This window comes from Entelurus aequoreus, linkage group LG06 (assembly GCF_033978785.1).
Source record: "Entelurus aequoreus isolate RoL-2023_Sb linkage group LG06, RoL_Eaeq_v1.1, whole genome shotgun sequence".
Lineage (NCBI taxonomy): Eukaryota > Metazoa > Chordata > Actinopteri > Syngnathiformes > Syngnathidae > Entelurus > Entelurus aequoreus.
Window position 1 is genome coordinate 17,390,654 of NC_084736.1, and position 7,271 is coordinate 17,397,924.

Genomic DNA, 7,271 nt, shown 5'->3' on the forward strand with positions numbered 1-7,271 from the left:
GTGTATGATGCTGCAGGAAACCTCATGAAAACACATTTACACACACAAGTGTATGATGCTGCAGGTACTTAAATATACATACATATATATATATATATATATATATATATATATATACATATATATATATACATATATATATATATATACATATATATACACATATATATATATATACATATATATATATATATATACATATATATATATATATACATATATATACACATATATATATATATATATATATATATACATACATATATATATATATATATATATATATATATATATATATATATATATATATATATATATATATATATATATATATATATATATATATATATACCGTATTTCCTTGAATAGCCGCAGGGGCGTTAATTAATTTAAAACCTCCTGTCACTCCTGCGTTTACCGGAAACCGGCGGGATGGCCGTGCATGCGGTAATTATTTTAAAACCTCTTCTCACTCCGGCGTTTACCAAAAGGAATCCATAAAATTTAGTCGTGCGCTTTAAGTGTGATGTAAGCATACCATCATGAAAAGCACATTTAATTAAAAAAAACCTTATTATGGTCTTACCTGTACTTATAAATGGAGTCCATTTGCAGCTCCTTCTGACCAAAAGCATCGATAACTGGTTTATAGAAGTCTTCATTATTTCCTTTTTTCCGTTTTAAAAGTCTCTGTCTCGATGGAGATATTCCTTTAATTATTACCTCCTGCTTCCATTGAAAGTCCAGTTTAGAAAACTGTTTTATTTTAGATACCCTCCTTGTTAAAAGGAAATAAACTCAAACTCAACTCAACTCAAGAGAAAAAAATCTCTTGCTGCGTGTGTTCACTTCTTCTGCAGTACCGGAAGTCGCAAGAAGGATCACTAGCGCGGCAGCGCCCTCTACCACCAGGAGGCGGGAGTCATTTAATGACTTATACAGTATTTCACACACGCAGCTACGGTATATTAATAAAACATAGCTGCTTACTGTTCTCTTTAGCATACTGTACCGGTATTCAATAGCTTGGACCTTAAATCCTACTGAAAAGCTCTTTATCTTTTTTCCTTTGTGCGATTGTAAACTATTGAAAGCAGCTTCCTCCATTTTGAAAATGAGGACAGATGCGTCACTCGTGACGTAACGAATTTGACCCGGTGGAAGTTCTAGCCATATGCTAAATATTTTGCGAAACGAGTTTAACCCGGTGAAAATTATAGACATGCGATAATAAAATTAATATTTTGCGAAACGAATTTGATCCAGCTTCAATAATGAACCGGCGATAAGGCCAAGCATGCGTTAATTATTTTGAGAAACGAGTTTGACCCGGCAGTAATTCTAGACGTGCGAATACTATGTTCCCTGCGCAAATTCAAGGAAATACGGTATATATATATATATATATATATATATATATATATATATATATATATATATATATATATATATATACAATTAGGGCTACAACTAACAATTAATTTGATAATCGATTAATCTGTCGATTATTACTTCGATTAATCGATTAATAATCGGATAAAAGAGACAAACTACATTTCTATCCTTTCCAGTATTTTATTGAAAAAAAACAGCATACCGGCGCCATGTTCTTTCAACTTGCCAAAATAAACAAGGAAAATGTTACAAAAATGCACTTTTGACACCCCTGCTATAGATAATAAAAAATTAAATCTGATAAATCTATCGATAAAAAGCAGAGCCTGACAACGCATGCGTGTTTATCACAACTCTCTCACTCTCTCTCTCTGTCTCTTACCCTCCCTCACGAATGCTGCTGCGCACCTTCACAATTTGTTTTGTTTTTAACCTTCTTAACCCTGAACGTACATTGAAAATACAAGCAACCCTAACTCAAAATGCCGGACATTTGAGGCATTTAAGAAACACCGCCCGGACAGCCCCGCAAAAGAGGACATGTCCGGTGGAAGGAGGACGTATGGTCAGTCTATCCTAGCCCGTTAGCTGCTAGCATGCTTGCAGCGATCGGTTTCACCGGACATGACCTCTTTTGCTAGCATGCTAGCAGCTAACGGGCTACGATAGAATGACCATACGTCCTCTTTCACCGGACGTGTCCTCTTTTGCAAAGCTGTCACGGCGAAGTTTCTTAAATGCCTCAAATGTCCGGAATTTTGAGCATTGTTTATACAACGTGCAGTACGCTACTTAATATGTCCGTGTGGAAACTCGTTCGGTACACCTCCACACCGAACCTAAACCCCCGTACCGAAACGGTTCGATACAAATACACGTACCGTTACACCCCTATTATTTTGATTATTGTTTCTCAGCTGTTTGTAAATGTTGCAGTTTATAAATAAAGGTTAAAAAAAATAAAAAATTTTAAAAAATAAATACGTAGCCTCAGCACATGCGCATAGCATAGATCCAAGAAATCGATGACTAAATTAATCGCCAACTATTTTTATAATCAATTTTAATCGATTAGTTGTTGTATATGTATGTATATTAGGGGTGTAACGGTACACAAAAATGTCGGTTCGGTACGTACCTCGGTTTAGAGGTCACGGTTCGGTTCATTTTCGGTACAGTAAGAAAACAAAATATACATTTTTGGGTTATTTATTTACCAAATTTGTAAACAATGGCTTTATCCTTTTAACATTGGGAACACTATAATAATTCTGCCCACGTTAATCAACATTAAACTGCCTCAAGTTGTTGCTCAGATTAAATAAAATGACAAAACTTTTCTTCTACATATAAAAAGTGCAAGATTAAACAGTTTCAAGTCAACTCATCATGCTTAATTTATTACAGCATTTGGGAAGCCTGTAGTAGATTTTTATTATGTAAATGTTATATTTTTATCAACATGTGATAGCGGGGACCCTGCCATTCAAAACTAGGCTGCTGCATTACTAATGATTAATGTAACTATAGCTGAAAAAAATGGTACAATAGCAATAGGAGAGACTATTCATCCCTGAACACCATGGAGTTCATGTAGGCTTAATGATGCAGTTACATTATTATATCAACTATCAGAGACAGAAACTCTTCATTTAACATAATGTCCTGCTTCAACACAGCTCAATCAACACAGAAAAAGGTCAAGTGAAATAACAGACAGACAGGGCTTTGCTGTCCGTAACACACACATACATACACACACGCACACCGCAAAATGAGCTAACGTTAAGCTAAAAGCGAATTAGCCTTCAGCTCAAGCCAGGACTCCGAGCGAGCTGAGCTGCCGTTTAGGTTTCTAGAACGTCAACGGGCTCATAGTGATGTTACTAGTAGTTGACTGGGAGGTGTTTATTATCATTTGGGGAGAGTCCGCCGCCTGATGCTTACCTGCTAAACGCTAAGCAATGACTACATGCGCTCTGAATACGCACTGCTGATTGGCTGTTACTGCCCTGTTTGTAACCAATCAGATGGTTGTGTGGGTGGGACAATGCTGGGTGCTTTGTAGAGTCCTGACAGAGACAGAGGCAGAAGGAAGCGGAGGCGGCTACTTAATATGTTCGTGTGGAAACTCATTCGGTACACCTCCGAACCGAACCCCAGTACCAAAACGGTTCAATACCAATACCGTTACACCCCTAATATATATATACATATACAATATATATACACACACATATATATATATACATATGTATTTATTATGGGTGTGGGAAAAAATCGATTCAAATTCGAATTGCGATTCTCACGTTGTGCGATTCAGAATCGATTCTCATTTTTAAAAAATCGATTTTTATTTTATTTTTTTAAAAAAATATATTTTTTTTTAAATTAATCATCAAACAAAACAATACACAGCAATACCATAACAATGCAATCCAATTCCAAAACCAAACCCGACCCAGCAACACTCAGAACAGCAATAAACAGAGCAATTGAGAGGAGACACAAACATGACACAGAACAAACCAAAAGTAGTGAAACAAAAATGAATATTATCAAAAACAGTATCAATATTAGTTACAATTTCAACATAGCAGTGATTAAAAATCCCTCATTGACATTATCATTAGACATCTATAAAAAAAATAAAAAAAAGAACAATAGTGTCACAGTGGCTTACACTTGCATCGCATCGCATAAGCTTGACAACACACTGTGTCCAATATTTTCACAAAGATGAAATAAGTCATATTTTTGATTCATTTAATAGTTAAGACAAATTCACATTATTGCAATCAGTTGATAAAACATTGTCCTTTACAATTATAAAAGCTTTTTACAAAAATCTACTACTCTGCTTGCATGTCAGCAGACTGGGGTAGATCCTGCTGAAATCCTATGTATTGAATGAATAGAGAATCCTTTTGAATCTTGGCAAAAATCTTAGCCACACGATTATCAAATGTAATAGGAAAATTAATTCATACTGACCAAACTGGCTTCATGGAAGGTCGACAATCTTCAGACAATACAAGGACATTTTTTAATGTTATTTACTATGCTAGAAGTCTCCCTTATCCCACAGCAGTATGTACTGTTGATGCGGAGAAGGCATTTGACCGCATAAACTGGTCATTTATGTTTTGCACATTACGTAAATTTGGATTTGGAGATAATTTTATACAATGAATTAAGATGCTTTATACAAGGCCCATGGCATCAGTCAAAACCAATAATCATATTTCAGAACCCTTTTCGTTAAAAGGAGGAGTAAAACAGGGATGTCTTGCATCTGGATTATTATTTAATTTGGTTATTGAACCCTTTGCTGCAAAAATAAGAAGTGAAAATAATATTCATGTTATATAAATTGGCTCTCAGTATAATAAGCTATCGATGTATTGTGACGACATAATTCTCTACCTGTCACATGTTAACTCCTCTCTTCACTATATCAATAATGTCATCACTGAATATGGCTGTTATCAGGGTATAAAGTCAATTGGGACAAATGTGAAATATTACCACTTAACACTGCAAGAAATCACAAGTTCAGAACTCCAAAATTGGGTTTGGTTTTGAAATTGTATTGCATTATTATGGTATTGTTGTGTATTGTTTTCATTAAAAAAATAAATTTAAAAAACAAACAAAAAACAAAAACGATTTTGAATAGAGAATCGTGTTGAATTGAAAAAAAAAAATCGAATCGTGACCCCAAGAATCGATTTTGAATCGAATCGTGGGACACCCAAAGATTCACAGCCCTAGTATTTATGTATACACACACATATATATTTATATATACACATATTTACTATATTTACATTTACCATGAATTGATTTACGTGGACCACGACTTAAACAAGTTGAAAAACTTATTCGGGTGTTACCATTTAGTGGTCAATTGTACAGAATATGTACTGAACTGTGCAATCTACTAATAAAAGTTTCCATCAATCAAATATATATATTTATATATACACACCTCCCTAGGGAGGTGTTTAGGGCACGTCCGACCGGTAGGAAGCCACGAGGAAGACCCAGGACACGTTGGGAAGACTATGTCTCCCGGCTGGCCTGGGAACGCCTCGGGATCCCCCGGGAGGAGCTGGACGAAGTGGCTGGGGAGAGGGAAGTCTGGGCTTCCCTGCTTAAGCTGCTACCCCCGCGACCCGACCTCGGATAAGCGGAAGAAGATGAAGATGGATATATACACATATATATGTGTATATATACACATATACATGTATATATACATATATTTATATATATTTCTTAAATCGTGATACAGTTTTTAGCCATTATTGCCCAGCCCTAGGTGAAAGTTTCAATATACAGTATAAAAATAAAGAGAACTATAATTCAAGGACATGCAACCGACAAATAAAATGTTAAATTATTTTGCAATAAGCAGCTACTGGTCTTCTTACCCACCAAGTTCTCCAAATTGTTTTATTTGTTTATAAATCTGCATTTATGACAGGGCAGCGATATTTAATTAACACATCCTGCAGTGCAGCGAACTGAACTGGGCAAGGTCCGCTATACAGCGTTCCATAATAATGACGTTAAAAAAACATCTCCATTGTACGCCTGATATAAATATAAATATAAATATATATATAGATATATATATATCTATATATATATATCTATATATATAGATATATATATATATATATTTATAATACATGTAAAAGCGTCCGTTCGACATAATTCTGTGCGCATTCATGTTGCGTGTTAGAAAGAGAAAGAGAAGACGCATTACAACGTAGACAAACAATCTATTGTTCATTTTTGGACGGACTTTTATCGCTCAGTGCTGAGATCTAATGTTACACACTTGGCGCAGGCAAACATGCTGACGTCAGCGTTAGCATGCTAGTTAGCATCAGCTGATAGGAGATAACAGGAAGCTGAGCTCTTCACATTCTGCCTGCGTTAGCTTAGCGGCTACATCAAAAACAACTTTTATTCTCCAACTGCGTCGTCAACTCATTGACATGAATACAATGTCTACCTTGACATGGTTCGCTCAACGGGCAGTAATCTTTTCATAAACCCATTAAAGTTACTAAAATGGTGTATTTTTTTTTGTTCGGTGTCGGAAGGCTAACGCCAATTCTAGTCTTCAGGGACTTTTCGCCTGAGCGACCATTAAAAAATGAAAAAGGGTGATATCTGGCGTACATTGACAGTTAGCCAGCCTGCGCGACGCCTCGCCGGTTCATAAGACACTCCATTATTCGCTAAATGTTTTCACTTACAGTACTTTTTCTTCTTTGGCTGCTGTCATCGGCCGTCTTCTTCTTCTTCAGCTCTGGCCTTTCCTTCCGGTTAGCGATTTTTCCGGGAACCGCCCACTTTTAGTCACCGCCCGCTTGACCAATGGCAGCCCCGTCGGCCCAAATCTCGCGACAGTCCACTTATCGCGATAAGGACCACCAAAGCACTGTCAGAACTTTTTGTATTTATTTAAATTTTAGTGTATTTATTAAACAACTGAACACACAAACAGCACACATTGAAAGTATACAAATTAAAGCACTTTTAACACATTTCAACATTCCAAAAATTCTCATTCTTTATACTAACAAAAAATGTTTTTTGATTGATTGATTGAAACTTTTATTAGTAGATTGCACAGTGAAGTACATATTCCATACAATTGACCACTAAATGGTAACACCTGAATAAGTTTTTCAACTTGTTTAAGTCGGGGTCCACTTAAATTGATTCATGATACAGATATATACTATCAAATATTTACTAACATCATAATACAGTCATCACACAAGATAATCATCAGAGTATATACATTGAATTATTTACATTATTTACAATCCGGGGTGTGGGATATGGAGGGGACT

At 35.6% G+C, this 7,271-nt stretch overlaps 1 protein-coding gene across 1 annotated transcript in view; it reads right to left on the bottom strand.

Moving 5' to 3' along the window:
- The window catches only part of rab5c (RAB5C, member RAS oncogene family), a 40,999-nt gene extending 34,199 nt beyond the window's left edge, over positions 1–6,800 (bottom strand). The window contains exon 1 of the mRNA XM_062050120.1: positions 6,669–6,800. The gene's annotated coding sequence lies outside the window, so the exon portion shown is untranslated. The remainder of the gene's footprint in view (positions 1–6,668) is intronic.
- Positions 6,801–7,271: the final 471 nt, after the last annotated feature.